Raw genomic sequence first — 18894 nt, forward strand, 5'->3', positions numbered from 1 at the left:
ATTGCTGGTAGTGTGTAATTCTAATAGGTTATGTTTCAGTTACTTCTATTTTAAGTTGCAATTCCTTTGTAATGAAAAAACTCAGTCTACTAATATTAAGGGGTGAGGACAAGAGAAGGAAAACAATTAAAATTATTTCAGCTGGTTTTAATTCTAGTACTTGCTACTTTTCTAAGGCCTGGTCTACACTAGGAAATTAGGTCAGCAGAACTATATGGCTGAGAATGTGAGAAATCCACACCGCTGAAGAACAGTGAACTGACCAACCCCCTGGTGTAGACAACGCTCGGTTAACGGGAGAAAGCTACCACCTCTTGGGGAAGTGGAGTACCTATGCAGAGGGGTAGGCATAGGTAGCATCTCACTGAAGTCCTGCAGCATTTTAAGTGAAGACAAGCCCTAAATATTAAGATTCTCCATCCATGACCATGAGTCAAGATTGGATGTTGACAGAATCTGCTTTCCAAATCCCCCATTGATTTGCATTAATTACCCTCCTTTAATTCTATGTTAATTGAGTTCCGTTCCGTTATCTTGCACAGGATGGATGTAAAGCTGACAGGACTATAATTACATGGCTCAATCCGTTTACACTTTTTAAAAATTGGCACAGCATTAGGTCTCTTTCAACACTCTGGAAATTCCCCAGTGCTGCAAGACTTATTGAAAAATCAACATTAATGGTTCAGCAAGTTCCTCGGCCATCTCTTTTTAAATTATTGGACGCAAGTTACCTGGACCTGCAGATTACAAAATGCCTAACTTTAGTAGCTTCTGTGTAACATCGTTCTGAGATACTAGTGGAATAAAAAGAGTGAAAAATATAGTCTGTTTTTTCCCCCACTTCTGTCTTTTTCACATTATTATGGATAATTCTACCATTTTCATTCAATAATAGACAAATACCAGCGTCAAAATTCTTCCTGTCGCTAATATATTTTTAAAAACCTTTTGTATTGTTCTTAATCTGCTGGCAGTAGAGTTCTCCTTGTATCCCTTTACTTCCCTTATCAATTGGCAATTCCTGACTTCCGAGATGTGTGAGTCTCTGGGGAGAAGCCGGCACTGTGTGAGTGTGGGAGGGATGGGGGAGATGCACTGTTGTGTGGGGCGGACTGGGGGATGGATTCTCTCTCCAACACAGTGAATGCTTATGGGAAGGGGCTAGGTTTAGAAGATAAAATTAAAAAAGAGCAAGTTAAAAATCACTTAGAAAAGTTAAGATGCCTGCAAGTCACCAGGGCCTGATGAAATGCATCCTAGAATACTCAAGGAGTTAATAGAGAAGGTATCTGAGCCTCTAGCTATTAACTCTGGAAAGTCATGGGAGACGGGAGAGATTCCAGAAGACTGGAAAAGGGCAAATATAGTGCCCATCTATAAAAAGGGAAATAAAAACAACCCAGGAAACTACAGACTAGTTAGTTTAACTTCTGTGCCAGGGAAGATAATGGAGCAAGTAATTAAAGAAATCATCTGCAAACACTTGGAAGGTGGTAAGGTGATAGGGAATTTGTAAAGAACAAATTGTGTCAAACCAATCTGATAGCTTTCTTTGATAGGATAACGAGTCTTGTGGATAAGGGAGAAGCGGTGGATGTGGTATACCTAGACTTTAGTAAGGCATTTGATACAGTCTTGCATGATATCCTTATCTATAAACTAGACAAATACAATTTAGATGGGGCTACTATAAGGTGGGTGCATAACCGTACTCAGAGAGTAGTTATTAATGGCTCCCAATCCTGCTGGAAAGGTATAACAAGTGGGCTTCCGCAGGGGTCTGTTTTGGGACCGGCTCTGTTCAATATCTTCATAAACAACTTAGATGTTTGCATAGAAAGTATGCTTATTAAGTTTGCGGACGATACCAAACTGGGAGGGATTGCAACTGCTTTGGAGGACAGGGTCAAAATTCAAAATGATCTGGACAAATTGGAGAAATGGTCTGAGGTAAACAGGATGATGTTCAATAAAGATAAATGCAAAGTGCTCCACTTAGGAAGGAACAATCAGTTTCACACATACAGAATGGGAAGAGACTGTCTAGGAAGGAGTATGGCAGAAAGAGATCTAGGGGTCATAGTGGACCACAAGCTAAATATGAGTCAACAGTGTGATACTGTTGCAAAAAAAGCAAACGTGATTCTGGGATGCATTAACAGGTGTGTTGTAAACAAGACACGAGAAGTCGTTCTTCTGCTTTACTCTGCGCTGGTTAGGCCTCAACTGGAGTATTGTGTCCAGTTCTGGGCACCGCATTTCAAGAAAGATGTGGAGAAATTGGAGAGGGTCCAGAGAAGAGCAACGAGAATGATTAAAGGTCTTGAGAACACGACCTATGAAGGAAGGCTGAAGGAATTGGGTTTGTTTAGTTTGGAAAAGAGAAGACTGAGAGGGGACATGATAGCAGTTTTCAGGTATCTAAAAGGGTGTCATCAGGAGGAGGGAGAAAACTTGTTCACCTTAGCCTCCAATGATAGAACAAGAAGCAATGGACTTAAACTGCAGCAAGGGAGATTTAGGTTGGACATTAGGAAAAAGTTCCTAACTGTCAGGGTAGTTAAACACTGGAATAGATTGCCTAGGGAAGTTGTGGAATCTCCATCTCTGGAGATATTTAAGAGTAGGTTAGATAAATGTCTATCAGGGATGATCTAGACAGTATTTGGTCCTGCCATGAGGGCAGGGGACTGGACTCGATGATCTCTCGAGGTCCCTTCCAGTCCTAGAGTCTATGGGTGGGGGAGATGCACTGCAGAGGTGCAGTCTCGGGGGGGGGGGGGGGGGCTTGGCGGGATGTGCTCTCTCGGGGGGGGGATGGGCAGACGCACAGGAGCGCTACGTATGAGTCAACAGTGGGGGCGGGGGGTCGGTGTGTCTGTCCTGCCCTGGCGGCGGGGGGGCACGAACCTGCGTGACACGGGAAAGGGCGGTCGGCGGCGAGTCCGGCTCCTGCGGCTCTTCCCCGGGTGTCTCCGGCAGCGCGACTCTCAGCAACTCCTCACACGGGCGCGGCCATTTTGGAACTCCCATCACCCCCCGCGGCGCTCGGACGGACCGACGGCCTGTCTCGCGGCGCGGGGGGAGGGAGTGGAACTGAGCTGGTGCTGTTACCATGGCAGCGGGGATGCTGCTGTCACCATGGCAGCAAGGAACTGGCCGGAGGGCGGGGGGTAGAATCCTTTGGTGTCACCATGGCAGCGGGAATTCTGCTGTCACCATGGCAGCAGGGACCTGTGCGGGGAGAGGGGGGTACAATGCTGGTGGTGTCACCATGGCAGCGGGAATTCTGCTGTCACCATGGCAGCAGGGACCTGCGCAGGGAGAGGGGGGTACAATGCTGGTGGTGTCACCATGGGAGCAGGAAGCTTGGGGACCGGAGGGTGGAATCCTTTGGTGTCACCATGCGAGCGGAGATTCTGCTGTCACCATGGCAGCAGGGACCTGGCAGACACCAGGGGGTTAGAATTCTGGTGGTGTCACCATGGCAGCAGGGTCCTGGCAGATACTGGGGTTAGAATTCTGGTGGTGTCACCATGGCAGCAGGGAGCTGGTGGGGGCTGGAGCTTGCCTGCCCCGATGGGATATAGGGCTAGGAGAAGTGACGCATGCTGTAAAGGATGAGACCTGGATGGGAGGTGAAGATCTCCAGGACACAAAGGAATCTGGGCCTGCACCTCCACCAGCAGCTATGCGGGGATTATGTGGGAGTTGCTGAAGCAGTATCTGGAGATGTTCCAAGGAAAGGAGCAGCACCACCACCACCAACAACCTCACTGGCTGTATCTACTTTACTGCAGATCAGGCTTCTGGAGAAGAGAAAATCTGGCACGGTGCACCAGAATCATGCCCCCAGACTGTGTTGGCAGGATTCTCACAGATGGGGCTTGCACTCCTTCAGTAAGATTTCCCTAGCTTTCACTTGTTGGTCTTTAAACCAGTGTTTCCCCAGTTTTTTAAAGCTGATCTCCATCCTCAGAAAAGTGAAATCCATCACACACACGCTCTAACCCACTAGGTGTTGTGAAAGGGTTACCGAAAATGAATAGACATTCACAGTAAGTGTCCATCTCCATGGGACTCTGCCTCTCCTTCTTAATATGTTTTGATGGGCAGTGAAATAATTCATTATGCTGACATTTAGAGTATCCTCACTGCCATTTGATTTAGCACTCATTGCAACGTACAGGTCAGTTCACACCAAGGGCTGTCCTCTCAGACTCTCTCCAAATACGCATCCATTACACTTGGATAACATTTTCCAGGTTTTTTCTGGAGCCACAATAGCTAGTGCCAGTGCTGCCAACTCTCCATTTTATTGGGAGTCTCATCATGTTTTGTGGTTTTCTTAAAGCTCCAGCCCCTGGAGTTCTGTGATTACACAGAAACTCATCTGTCATTTGAAAATAAATTCAGAAGTTTCTTGCCCTCATGGTTGACAGCAGAAGGCAAATAAAAGAATCCAAAGTTTTGTTGTTGCTGTTTTTAAATCTCATGATTTTTTAACCCTTGCAGTCAGTAATACTGAGACACTTGCTTCTCTTTTAATTGAAAGCAGGAGGCTCTGAAGAACCACAGAGAGGCTTTTTCCCCTCACATGCATTAGCACTTCTCAAAGAGGAGTCCAAACCACTGCCACAAGGGCAGCAGCAGCAGGTTGGGATTAGAGTTATGCCCCACTGGTCGCTGTGTGACACCCAGGACTGTGTCTGCTGCCTGTGGATCCTTGAAATCAACTCCTTCCTGACCGCTATCAGCTAAAGGAGCTCCCCATAGGAGCTATACTTCACTAGCCTTTGCTCAATGTTTCACCTGCTTTGAGTATCCTTCTCCATTTGTTTCCTTCCCTGCCTTCTACAGAGCTCCTGTTCTTACTGTTTAGTTGCTGTTCTATGCCTTTCCATTGCCACTGCCCTGGGAGCACTGCTGAGGAGCTGTTCTCTGAACTCTGGAGGCCTCCGATGAAATGTGGTCTGGTGGCCAGGGCTTTATTCCTTTTGCTTCCGCATTTCTGCAACCCTTTGTTTCAGTTCATTGCCACAGGGCATCAGGTCTCTCTGCCCTTTATTCATCTTTGAAGCTTCTTGCTTTGAGCTTTGTTTTTTAAGCAGATAAAAATGGTCAGACCATATCATAACAGGGGTCTGTCTAGAAAAGTGTCTGGTCTTTGATGGAACCAGAGGTTGTTTCAGAGCTCTCCTTTAGATAAATACATTTTCATTTCCTTGAAGGTTTCGTATAGTGAAGATTTCTCCTCTGTTTCCTGCAGTCTCAATTCCAGTCTGCTAAGTTAGTGTCCCCAGTTCCTCTCTAAAGTTCAAATCACTGAAAGTCTCTTGAGTGTCACAATCCCTCACCCACAGCCCTATTGAACTACTCCTCTGTCATGCCTTATAGGATTTCATTCAACAGGACAAGTTGTTTTCATCAAGTGACTGATCCACAGAGTCATGTTTGTGCATTCTGAACTGTTTGTTGGCTTCACTGTGTAATAGCGCCCTGCATGACAACAATCATACAATGCGCAGCCAATACGTTCAAATGCCAAGAAATATCCACTACAAGGAGTGTCTCAAATGCTGTTCCCTAGCGGCAGAAGTGGAGGTGGAGCGTCTGAAGAGAAAATTTATAAGACATCCCGGTTAAGCAAAGATTCTTCTCTAGGTTTTCCAGTTCTCTTTCAACCAAGCCAGCAACATTTTCATCCATATTCCTGTCAGGCAGCTTTATAATTAAACTCAAATAAGCAATAGCCAACCAAAAATACAATATAAACAAGGCCGTTCTTATGTCTCCTGTACTTTCCACACAATAAACTCATGCCTTTCCTTGTCCTGAGTGTAGCCTGATCCTTTTTTAAGGTGCTGAGCTCAGCTGGACTCAGCTACACGTGGTTACTGTACCTCAAAGAGGCACTGCCAGCTGAGGCTCTGAAATGTCTGCTGGGATTTCAAAGAGAGAGACAAGGTGGGTAAAGTAATAGCTTTATTTGGACTAACTTCTGCTAATGAGAGAGACAAGCTTTCGAGCTTACACAGAGATCTTCACATGGCTACAACAACACTGCATACAACAGTGGGATTTGAAAGGACATAGTTAATTTACAAATCATACTTCTTTCTACATTTTTTTACCTCTGACTGTTAAAACTGACCCCTAAATTACTATAGTTAGAGAAATGGATTTTCTTTATTTTTCCCATTGGTTTACTTTTAGCATTTAACAGCACTTTGTGTATAGTCAATTTCATTGTCTCACTTGTGCAGTCAGCTAAGCCCCAGAACTGCAAACAGCATTACTGGACTCTTATGTAAGCCCAGGGTTTGAACTCAGGCTCAGGCCTAACCCTCCTTCCATCTACACACAAAGCACAAGGACCCAGTGTTCCAGGACCCACAAGGATGGAGGGTCTAAGCCTGAGTCAGGCCAGGACCCTGATTCCAGCCCTATTGCTTTGCAGTGTGGACACAACCTCACTGGACTCTGGGTGTCTGCCAACATATCCCATAATCCCATGGGCCGACTTTCTTTGTCCTCTGGACAGTCAAGTGTGGTGGACAGTCCAGTTTTCCCACACTGCCCCATGAACAAAGGGCTAAAGCAGCCACATTTTGCGGAGGCGCTAGGAACTCTGGGAGATGGGTGGTTGCCCCCGGGCCTCCATAATGCAGTGCAGATGCAGAAGCCCCAGGTTGGGATCCATTCCTAACCTGGAGTTACAAATGAGTGTAGACGCTCAAGTCCTAGGCTAACAAACCTAACTGGAGTCCTACTAAACCTGGGCTTACATTGCAGTGTAGACAGACCCTAAGTCCTAAGACCTAAGTCACCTGAGTATATTTCCACACTTCTACAACAATCTTTGTGAGCGGAGGCCCAGTGGCAGCATAGAGCTCCATTAATTGAGCATGGCTCCATGCATGTGCAGAAGTCTACCCATGAGAAGCTCAGGGCTAGATCAGGGCCACAGTCAGGTTCTCCCAATTGTGTGGGTCTTTCACCCTGCAATGGAGAGTGGAAAAACAGGAAAATGTGCTTGCAAATTGGCAGGGGAATTCAGAGGCAGGTCTAGGACCAAAACTATTCTTTCCACTTTTTTTTTTTTTTTAAATCTGACTAGGCTTGAAGCCCTTCAAACCTCCACACCACTATCTGGCTTCTTGGGACTTTTCCCCACTCCCATCTCCTTGGAGTACCACTGGGACAAGATGTCACAGGGCTGCAGGAGGCTTCCCAAACAATGCGTACACCCATCAGACTCCTCTGCTGGGCAGGGAAGAAAGGTAGCGTTTTCAAAACATTTTAATGATATTCCGTAGAGGAAGCACAACACATGGCGAAAGTCTCAGGTGCTGTAAATTAGCAAAATTCCATTGACATCTGAGCTACATTGATTTACACCGGTCGAGAATCCAGCACACTATCTGGGACTAGAGATGGCTAGTCTCTTGTTTTTGATGGGGGCAGTGGGGGTTGTATTGCTTACTGAAAGTTCTTCTGACTGGGGACAGAGGTCTCCTGTGACCTTTCTGAAGAATAATTCTCAGAATAGTGACAACCTGACTGCATCTCCAACTCCCAGCACTAGATGTCAGGCAGCTAACATCAGCCACTGTTCTGATGAAACTAGTCATTGTTCCAGCGAGCTTTTTGAGAATGATACAATGACAACGTGCAATTAAATGTCACAAACACCTGCATGTAGCACCATCCCTTCCCCAAATATAGTCTTTTTCCTCTGTCTCCCCCAAAGTAGCAACCCTTAAAATCCATCATCTCAGCACCTGTGCAAAGGGAGGAGGGAAACTGAGCTGAAACTAACTACACTGCATTATGTTTTGGTAAGGCAGGAAAGAATTGTCTGTGATGTTCTTACTACATCCCTTGCAGTGATTCTTGTGAGCACTATGTCAGCTGCACTATGAAACACATGTGCGTTTCAGCCGTCAGACAAAGCTCAAGGGTTGCTTCTAAACCAATTTTTAACATCTGCACTTCCAGACCTGTGCGTGCATACTCCTGCATCTAACTGGAAGTCCACATTTAATGATGCAGTGACACTTTTCCCATCCATGCCATTTACAAATGTTATTATCTTCGGAGGTCTGTCACAGAGCGTAAAGTGAGCAGGATTGGGGCCTGTGACCCTGACCCAGCAAACATTTACACACAAGAGCAGTCCCTTGGCTTACACAGGGGATTATGCACTAAGGGCAAAAGTTTCAAAAGTATCCAAGTCACTTAGGAGCCTAAGTCCCATTTTAAAAAATGATTTAGGCCCTTAGGGGCAGATTAGTAAAATATTTAGGTGCCTACAGATCAGAGAAGTGTATGAGAGAGAGCCTGGAGCACAGGGCCTGGTGCAAGATCTGAGGCCTGAACCAGAGGCTGTGAACCAAAGTCAGTCCATGGATTAAAGCAGATGCTTATAAGTTCACTGTCCGATACATGACCTAGGCAAAAGTATTGCTGACATGACTAAAATACAGGCACTTCTAAGCAGCAGCAGACACTGGGTATATGTGAGAACTCCAGAAGATTAGCCCAGGGACATCCTGAGCTAAGACTAGATAAAAGGATGTTTTGCCCAGGACACCTCGAGCATAATACAGAGGGAGGTAACAGCAGGTGTCCTGAAACACATGTGGAAGTTGTCTATAAATATTGGGGTGCCTCACTTTAACCCTTTGTGTGCCCAAGGGGACAGCAAAAGTTTCCATTACTGGCTGAGCCTCTCCTTGCCACTGGGTACTGATGTGTTACTGGGCCTATAACTCCTGTGGGGTGTTAGGACTGTCTTGAGGGCAATAAACCTGGCCGAGTGCCTTTGTCACTGAACCATGCTAGTGGTCATTCTTTATAAATAACATTGAGGTCTGTTAAATTAGCAGGCTGCATTCTATGCTTGTGTTAACAACATTGGCGTCTCAGGGACATAAGCACAGAGCAGCTGAAAAAACTCAAAGCAGCCCTTGGACTGCATTATCACAGCAGCAACATTCCAGCCTTCAGCACTTAACAACAATAAGCACCTAGTGGGATTTCCAAAATGCCCAGGCACCCAGCTTTGGTGGATTTCAGTGGGAATGAGATGCCTAGGTGCTTTTGAAAATCTCACAATGTGCCTATCTGCACCCTAAGGCTGCTCAAGACTTTTTAAAATCTGACCCTGAGGATCTTTAGTCCTGTTGACCTTGGCACAAAAAGTGGGAGTGTGCGAATAAAATTTGTAGATGGCGCAAAGGTGGGAGGTATAGCCAGTATGGAGGAGGACAAGAAGATCTAGCTGACCTTGAAACTGGAGTAGTAGAAATGGGATGAAATTTAATAGTGCAAAGTCCAAGGTCATGCACTGAGGGACTAACATGAAGGAATTTTGCTATAAGATGGGGATGTGTCAGGTGGAAGCATATATTGGTTGACCGCACATGACTATGAGCTGCCAATATGATGTGACCATGAAAAAAGTGTTAATGCAATCCTCGGGTGCATCAGGGGAGATATTTCCAGTAGGGACAGGAAAGTATTACCACCATCATACAAGGCACAGGTGGAAAATTGTGTGCAGTTCTGGTCTCCCATGTTTGAGAAAGGTGAACTCAAATTGGAACAGATGTAGAGAAGAGCTACTGGGATGATCAGAGCAATGGAAAACCTACCTTACAGATGATTCAAGGAACTTGGCTTGTTCAGCCTAACCAAACGAAGGCTGAGGAAGAGGTGATTGCTGTCTCTAAATACATCAGAGAGACAAACACCAGGGATGGAGAGGAATTATGTAAATTAGCGACTAACATTGGAACAAGAACACACGGATATAAACTGGTCATCAACAAGTTTAGGTTTGAAATTAGATGTAGGTTTCTAACCAGCAGAGGAATGAAGTTGTGGAACAGCCATCCAAGGGGAGCAGTGGGGACAATACCCCTAAATTAGTAAGTTTATGGAGGCCATCATATGATCAGATTGCCTACAATGGCATGTGGCCCACCTGTGACAGGTAGCAAGTCTCCCCAATGGCCAGAAATGGGACACTAGATGGGGAGGGCTCAGAGTTACTATGATGAATTCTTTCCCGGGTATCTGGCTGGTGGGTCTTGCCCACATGCTCAGGGTCTAACTGATCACCGTATTTGGGGTTGTGAAGGAATTTTTCCCCAATCAGACTGACAGAGACCCTGAGGGTTTTTCACCTTCCTCAGCAGCATGCGGCATGGGGCACTTGTCAGGTGCCCAGAAAACAAGGAATTAGTGATCACCTGTGAAAAGTCTGGTTTAGGTGACCTGCCCAACATCGCATAGGAACTGTATGGCAGATGCAGGGATAAAAGCCAAATTTCCAGGGTAGCATTCAAAGTACATAAACACAAGACCACCCTTTCTTTTCCTGCAGTCCCCTGTCTCATTCACTATACATCTTCCAACTTCTGCAATGAATAAGGTAGAGAGAGGTCCTATAGACTCCATCTTCATTACAAAGGCCGGATTCATCCTCAGAGAAGGTCCATCCTGTGCACCAAATGAGGTAGGAGTATTGTGGCAAAAATAGTACATGATCATCTAATTACATACAGACAAGGGGGCAAAATTGAGGTTGCACAGGCAATCTTATTATGGCATTTCCTAACTCATGGGTGCCTGAATTTGCAATCTTAATAATGTTCTTTTAACTTAGCTTTTTGTGTGTAATTTCCTAGAATTTAAAAAAGCAAACTGAAAAAAATAGAAATTCCATGATGTGTCATCATACTGAGACCCACTTAGGTCAGCAGGAGGGCTGGAACCTTTAGCCTCAGCCACCTGAGCTAACAGAATAACTAATAGCAATAGTAGGTTGTCATCCTCTCTGTGAACCAGCACTGGAGGGGGATGAGACACACACTTTGCCAGTGGGTATCACAAATATTTGCTGACAGCAGAGGAGGGGTGAGACTCAGGGATCTTGGGTTCCCCATCTGTAGTGCATTAAGGAATGTAACTAACATCTGTCAAGTGTTCAATTGTTTATGGCACTTGCTGTTCAGGGTTCCTTCTATTCCAGACTCGGAAGCAGACCGCGGAATCTTCTGCCCCATCCCCTCCAGCCTGACCAAGTCCTGTGTTTTTCCCACCTGGCTCCATGTCTCAGTCTCATCTTCCTCCGCTAGCCAGTCCCAGTCTGTTCCTTGGGCTTTTCATCCCAGTCTCAGTCTCTTTGCCCAGTCATCCACAGTTCCCACCTCACAATTCCCCATCTGATCTTTGGCTGCTTTCTCTCCCATGGCCTCCTGTCACTGCACACCCATGTTTCCCGTCCTCCCACTCCTGAGTCCCCGTCTTCCTCCCCTGGCTCCTTGTCCACTCTCAATGCCCCCCCCAACTCTTTGTCCCAACCTTCCTTCCCAGCCAGTCCTAGCCCCCCTGCACCTGACCCCTCATCCAGGCTCAGTCTCTCCCCCCCAAACACCGGCTCCGAATCCTCCTCATTTGCCTGTATGGCTCCCAGTCCTTGCCCAATCAGTCCCAGCCTCCTCTGCCCAACCCCCACCCCTGGCTCCCAGTCCCCTTGTCCAACCGGTCCCAGTCTTCCCCCATCCTCCAGGTTCCATGACCCCCCCCTCAACCCCACCCTATTCCCAGGTCTTGTTCTTTCCTTCTCTGCATTCCGGTCAGATGGCTTCCTCCTCCACTTTGCTTGAGTCCTGGGGGTGGGGTGGGGGGCGGAAGTGGTCATTAAGAGTGCAGGAGAAACAGGCTCCCTGCTGTCAGTTCTGCATATGCCCCACCCTGTCCTGGAGCAGCCTAGAACTGCAAACCCAGGTAAAGTCTCACATGGAGCATGCTCAGTGTTGAGGGAATTAAGCTGTGAAGCTCTAGTAAGTCTCTCCCAAGTATGTGCAAACTGATTTTTTTCCTTGGAGGCTTATAACCTGGGAAAATTTGGTCAGATTTTCTGGGGACAGCAAAAGAAGCATCCCCGATACCAAGACTAGCCCTTTGCAACATGTCCAGACCCTGCCCCAAAGCTTGGGGGCACCAGAATTTTTGAACATGGGTAACATAATATATTTTTTCCTGAATTCCCTCCTGGAAACACCTAACCCATTTTGGCTGGAATTTACAGGTTGTTTTATTTTAATTAGCCTGAAGCAGACACCCAGAATGGAAAATTTGAGCCCAGGCAGTTAATGTTTGGCAAACTTCTAAGCAACTGAAATAGGGCCCTACAATGGGAAGCGTCAGGCATCCTTCACTGGAAGGGATGGGATCCACCCCATCTATACTGAGCATGTCTTTCATTTTTAGATTGCCATGCTCACGTATGCACCTCATAAATAAATAATGCTGAGATGAGAAAATCATGACAGCAGCGCAAAAGATGAGGATAAAATCAGCATGTGCATGAGCATATTTATGTGTAATGTTACATATGAGCGGTTGTTTGGGATGTGGGAAAGATGCCGTAATTTTACATCTCTGCCTCCTTTGGCTGGTGAAGTGAGAGATCCTTTCATGTTTCCCGTGGCAATGGCCTGTGGCTGGTTAGCACAGATATTGCAGACATGCACAGGAAATGCCCAGGACAGCAACAGTGACTATGGGAGCTGCAAGAGTGAAAAGTGCAGCTGGGCCCCTCAGATTCATGGATAGACAGTAAAGGTCACAGTGATGGATTCTGCTCTCCATTTACATCCAGGTAAATCCAGAGCAACTCCAGTGCAATCAGTGACAAACTTCAGAGGGCCACAGTTACACCAGTGTGGCTGAGATTAAAATTCAACCTATTGTGACTAAATGACCCAAATTCGCCAACTTAAAACAATAGTTATCAAGACCACCTTTAGGCGCCCAGGGAATTTTCTTCACTTTGGCAGAAATTGGCCCTGCTTCTCTCCTCATAAAAATTAGAACTCATAAAGCAGCAGCAGCAGGAAGTGAAGTTAGCAGAAGCTGCAACCCTGCAGTAAAGCCTAACTGAAGACCACAGGCTCTGACTGTAGCTTCCAATAGCAGGCCTAAGATGACTGGAAGGAGCGAGGCTCTCTGTCTTGGTTATTCAGCGGCTTGAGATACAGTGGGAGAAACACCCCCAAAATCTCTGGGAAGCTGGATGCTGCGGGGGGGCAGGGAGGGAAGCTGGTCCCATGAAGCAGATAAAAGATTATCAGCTTTCTTGCAACAGCTGTGTTACATTTTTCTCGTTTTCTTTACTCTGGGCTGTGGGGGGACACGTGCCCTTTCTTAGCTGATGATTATTTCAAGATGCTAGAGGTTGAATTGGACTACGAGTGAGAGAGACTGAAATTGGATCTCTCCCACTAATGGATCAGAAGCTACACTGAACAAGCAGTTCCCAAAATCAAAGGTGCCTGGAATTGATTTGTTCACTTTTTTGTTGAACTTTTGAATTTTCTCTTGGTTATTTTTTAAACTTTCTACTTGGAAAACAGTTCAGATTTGATTACATGTGGTTCTTGCCTTGGCAGCAGATTAGGTAATTTGCTGTTGTTACAGGCCCCCTTATAAATGGTCAGTTATACAAGACAATAGGACTGGCTTTTTAGGGCTTGTCTACACTCACCAGGGGTTCGATGTGCAGAGATCGAGCCATTGGCGGTCAATTTAGCAGGCCTTCACTAGACCTGCTAAATCAACCGCAGATCACTCTCCCGTCAACTCCTGTACGCTACCGGCTGGAGAAGCACAAGGGGTGTCGACGGGAGAGCATCTCCTGTCGACATCGCGTAGTGTGGACCTCGCGGTAAGTAGCTCTAAGCTACATCGACTTGAGTTACACTATTCACATAACTCAAATTGCGTAGCTTAGACCGACTTTCCCTGTCGTGTAGACATGCCTTACTGTGTGACTCTTACCAGCCTAGCTCAAAAGAGCCCTGATCCTTGATTGTTTCAATAGAATTAATAACCTCGCTTTCAGTGACTTGATTCTTCTTCAAAATATTGGTAAACCACTGGGAAACGATTACGCCAAGAGTTTTGAAGGAGCTGGCTGAGGCGCTCACTGGACCCTTAATGTTGATTTTCATAGCTCAGTGGTTTGAGCATTGGCCTGCTAAACACAGGGTTGTGAGTTCAATCCTTGAGGGGGCCACTTAGGGATCTGGGGCAAAAATCTGTCTGGGGATTAGGCCTGCTTTGAGCAGGGGGTTGAACTAGATGACTTCCTGAGATCCCTTCCAACCCTGATATTCTGTACTTCTATCAGAGAAGTTCCAAACGAGTGGAAGAAAGCTAATCTTGTGCCAATATGTGAAAAGGATAAATGGATGACACAGGTCATTACAGGCCTATCAGTCTGACATTAATCACAGGCAAGATAATGGAATGGCTGATATGGGACTGAATTAATAAAAAATTAAATGACGGTAATATATTTAATACCAATCACATGGGTCTAAGGAAAATAGGTTCTGTCAAACTAAGTTGGTATTTATTTTATGAGATTACAAGTTTAGTGAAGAGAATACTGTTGATGTAATAAATTTCTATAAGGCATTTGACTTGGTACCACATGAAATTTTTATAAAGAACTAGGATGATATAAAATTGCCATGGCACACATTAAAAAGATTAAAAACTGGCTAACTAATAGGTCTCAAAATGTAATTGTAAATGGGGAATCATCATTGTTTCTAGAGGGATCCCACAGGAATGAGTTCTTTGCCCTCCACTATTTAACATTTATGTTAATATAAAATCATAGTTGATAACACTGTGCAGGTGACACAAACATTGGAGGAGTGGGTAACTAATGAAGAAGACAGGTCACTGACACCGATCGCTTGGCAAACGGGATGCAAGCAAACAATATGTGTTTTAATATGGTTAAAAGTAACTGTGCCACACTTACAGGTTGGAGGTCTCTATCCTGGAAAGCAGGGACTCAAACAGATTTTAGGTGCTGTGGAGGGTAATCAGCTGAGCATGAGCTCCCCATGAAATGCCATGGCCAAAGGGGCTAATGAGGTGGTTGGATGCATGGACAGGGGAATCTCAAGTAGGGGCAGAGAGGTTATTAAACCTCTTCATTTGGAACTAGTGCAACCGCTGCTGGAATTCTGTATCCAGTTCTGGTGGCCACAGTTCAAGGACACACATTGCTAGGGTGGCTTGTCATGTTTACACCGCTGGGGACCAGGAATGGGATAGGCCAACAGCGCACACTGGAGCTGGACGGCATGGCTGGGCACAGACATATTGACTGTCACACTTCCTTCCTGTGGGGTAAGCTATTTGCCCCTCGCTCAAGTGGGCACAGCCAAGCGCTGGGAATAAAGTTTATTCCCTAGATCCACGGTATTTATCATCCCCGAAGTGTTGCTGGGGCTGGACGATACCATAGTCCTGGGAAGACTCTGCTCTCCCCCACCTCTCATGGCTGTCCCAGCTTCTGGGCACCAGGTGCCCCCGAGCTGCCTTGCAGGTACCGCTTCCACCTAGCAGCGGCTGGGCACCAGGAAACCCAGAAGCCCCTGCCCCGCACAGCCCCACACCAGGACCCCTTCCCCGTACAGCCCCGCACCGGGAGTTCCCGCCCCGCACCCGGGGCCCCTAACCTGCACAGCCCCATACTCGGAGCCCCTGCCCCGCACAGCCCCGCGCCCGGGACCCCTGCCCCGCACAGCCCCATACTCGGAGCCCCTGCCCCGCACAGCCCCGCGCCCGGGACCCCTGCCTCGCACAGCCCCGCCCCCGGGACCCCTACCCCGCACAGCCCCATACTCGGAGCCCCTGCCCCGCACAGCCCCGCCCCCGGGACTCCTGCCCCGCACAGCCCCATACTCGGAGCCCCTGCCCCGCACAGCCCCGCGCCCGGGACCCCTGCCTCGCACAGCCCCGCCCCCGGGACCCCTACCCCGCACAGCCCCATACTCGGAGCCCCTGCCCCGCACAGCCCCACACCGGGACCCCTTCCCCGTACAGCCCCGCACCGGGAGTTCCCGCCCCGCCCCCGGGACCCCTGCTCCGCACAGCCCCATACTCGGAGCCCCTGCCCCGCACAGCCCCGCGCCCGGGACCCCTGCCCCGCACAGCCCGGGCCCTGCCTGCGGAGGGCGCTCGGCCGCAGCCGCGGGGCCGGACCTAGAGGCGGAGCCGCCCCGCCCCGGCCCGGAGCGGACTCTGCGGCGCAGCCGGCGCCGGGGCAGGGGGCTGCGGGCAGCGCGCGGCTGCCATGGGCCAGGACCTGCTGCTGCTGCTCCTCCTCGCGGCGCTGGGTGAGTCCGGGGCCCCGGGCGAGTTCTGGGAATGTGAAGGGGGGGCAGTGAGTGTGTGTTGTGCAGGGGGGCTCTGTGTGTGCACAGGGAGACTGCATGTGGGGGGTGCGGTGTGGGTACACAGGGGGGCTGTGAGTGTGTGTATGTGCGCGTGGGGCTCCCCAGCCTGTGGGGAAGGCACAATGTGTGTGTGTGTGGGCGTGGGGGGTGCAGTGTGGGTGTGGGTACGCAGGGGGAGCTGCGTGGGTATGTGTATGCGCCTGGGGCTCCCCAGCCTGTGGGGAGGGTGCAGTGTGGGTGTGGGGGGTGCAGTATGGGTGTGGGTACGCTCGGGGGGGGCTGCGTGGGTATGTGTATGCGTATGGGGCTCCCCAGCCTGTGGGGAGGTCGCGGTGTGGGTGTGGGGGGTGCGGTGTGGGTGTGGGTACGCTCGGGGGGGGGGCTGCATGGGTATGTGTATGCGTATGGGGCTCCCTCAGCCTGTGGGGGGTGCAGTGTGGGGGGGGGCTGCGTGGGTATGTGTATGCGTATGGGGCTCCCCAGCCTGTGGGGAGGTCGCGGTGTGGGTGTGGGGGGTGCGGTGTGGGTGTGGGTACGCTCGGGGGGGGGCTGCATGGGTATGTGTATGCGCCTGGGGCTCCCCAGCCTGTGGGGAGGGTGCAGTCTGTGCCCAGCTGGTGGTGGGGTACAGCGTTTGGGTCCCCGGGCAGCGCTGCCCTGGCAGGGCCCAGTCCCCACACACTGGTGGGTATCTGTGTGGCCCCTTGGGCAGTGGAGCCTGAGCACCACCCAATGAGTCTCACTGCGAACCCAGGCCTGCTGTCTGCAGGGCTTGGCAATGCCCCCGGCCCCCGGGGGGGGAGTGTTAGTCTCCTGCTGTGGCCCATGGGGCTGTTTGGTCAGTGAGGTGAGTGAAGGACACACTCATCCGCTTAGAACAGAATTGTCCAAGGCTCCTGGCTGTGGGGGGGAACCTTCTCCCCCAGCCCTGCTAAAGTCCTTACAGCCAGCGCCACCAGCCCGTGATCTGGGATGAGTTAGACCACGCTGCTGTGATGAGCTCCTGGGCGCAGTTTTCAAATGGGCTAGTGTCCTGGCCCCCATCGGACACCCCAGCCTCGCTGGCCATTTCAGCAGGGGGCATGGCTCCATGGGCCAGACAAATATTCTTGTTTGTGGCTTTACTCCCCAGTCTGGTAACCAGAAAAGAAACTGTCAAGCTCTCTGAGAGCATGGAGAGCTGTTTTGATTTCTCTGGATTTTTTTCAGTAATATCTGCTTTTTTTTGTGGCTGGTTGGCTAGTCAGTCCGTTACACTGCGTCATTGTCTCTTGAAATGTATGAATAACAACAGAACTAAAGGTCTAAGAATAAAGTGTAGCTGGCTGGGTTGCGTCCGGAAGTTTAAGTTTCAGATGTCCTTAACAAGCAGAAAAGAAGTTTTTCTTTGAGAAATCTGTTACTGAGCTGTTCAAGCATTTTTCCTCGGGTCACCTGGTCACTGGTTTTTAGTACCGTGTAAGTAAACAGCAAGTGGCATAGGGAAGGTTCAGCAGCAGTCACACGCTCTTTGTTTGTGTTATGGTTAAGATTATGGTGCAGGCTTAAAAAGCTTAGTTATTTTTGCAGCGTAAGAGAGTTGTTTTGCCTCTTAAACCAGGAGAGCATTTCTATTTACTCTGTAATAACAGACAAGACTGGGAACCAATTTTTTGACTTTGCAAATTTCTGTCTAAAAGTATCGTTTTTCATGAGTAAAAATAGCAATCAACTTGGCAAAGAAATATATCCAGCCTCAAACTTAGGTTCTATTTCCTGGCTTTCTGTAACGTCCCCTTGAATTCTTCTCAGCTAGTCACAGTGGGGAAATTAATGACATGATGTTAAAATCTTTGAGGTGTTTGGTATTCAGAAGTACTAACCAGCTAAAAAATGGACTCAGTTAAGGCATATTGAATGTTCTTGTTGGGTAAACAGGCCACCACTTTCTACTCATTCTTTGATTTACTTTATAATTATACCCGGTGAATATTTGGTGAAAGTGACAGGTTAATCAAGATGGATCAAATTCACAGTTGGTATGACTGAAATATTGGTATAGAGGAGTGTAGACAGAACAGGCAGGATTAAAAAGGAGGAGGTGTTACATTATACATCATTTGTTCTGAGATCCAGAAGGAGGCCAGATGCAGACCAGTTGAGAGTCTGTGGGTAAAGGTAAAAGGGATGAAAAAACAGGGGTGACATTGTGGTCAGGGTCTAGGATAGCCTACCAAATCAGGAAAAGGAGGTGGATGAGGCATTTCTAGAACAAATAACAGAAATATCCAAAACACAAGACCTGGTAGTAATGGGGGCCTTTAAAACCCCCGACATCTGCTGGGAAAGTAATATGGCAAAATGCAATATTTCCAGTAAGTTCTTAGAACATATTGGGGACAACTTTTTGTTTCAGAAAGTGGAGGAAGTAACTAGGACAGCCACTTTAGACTTGATTCTGACCAAGAGGGAGGAGTTGGCGTCGAATCTGAATGTGGGTGAAAGGAGTCACAGAATCATGAAGTCCATTATTTCAAGGAAAAGAAGACATGACAGCAGCGGAATAAGGACAATAGACTTCAAAAAAGCGGAGTTTAATAAACTCAGAGAACAGGGAGCTAAGGTCCCATGGGAA

At 48.1% G+C, this 18894-nt stretch overlaps 1 protein-coding gene across 4 annotated transcripts in view; it reads right to left on the reverse strand.

Annotated features, from left to right (window-relative positions):
- The window catches only part of ANAPC1 (anaphase promoting complex subunit 1), a 75211-nt gene extending 72190 nt beyond the window's left edge, over positions 1 to 3021 (reverse strand). For all 4 annotated transcript variants that reach the window (XM_050951158.1, XM_050951157.1, XM_050951156.1 and 1 more), the window contains exon 1: positions 2914 to 3021. The gene's annotated coding sequence lies outside the window, so the exon portion shown is untranslated. The remainder of the gene's footprint in view (positions 1 to 2913) is intronic.
- Positions 3022 to 18894: the final 15873 nt, after the last annotated feature.

Source organism: Gopherus flavomarginatus, chromosome 4, assembly GCF_025201925.1.
Source record: "Gopherus flavomarginatus isolate rGopFla2 chromosome 4, rGopFla2.mat.asm, whole genome shotgun sequence".
In the NCBI taxonomy this organism is placed as follows: Eukaryota; Metazoa; Chordata; order Testudines; family Testudinidae; genus Gopherus; species Gopherus flavomarginatus.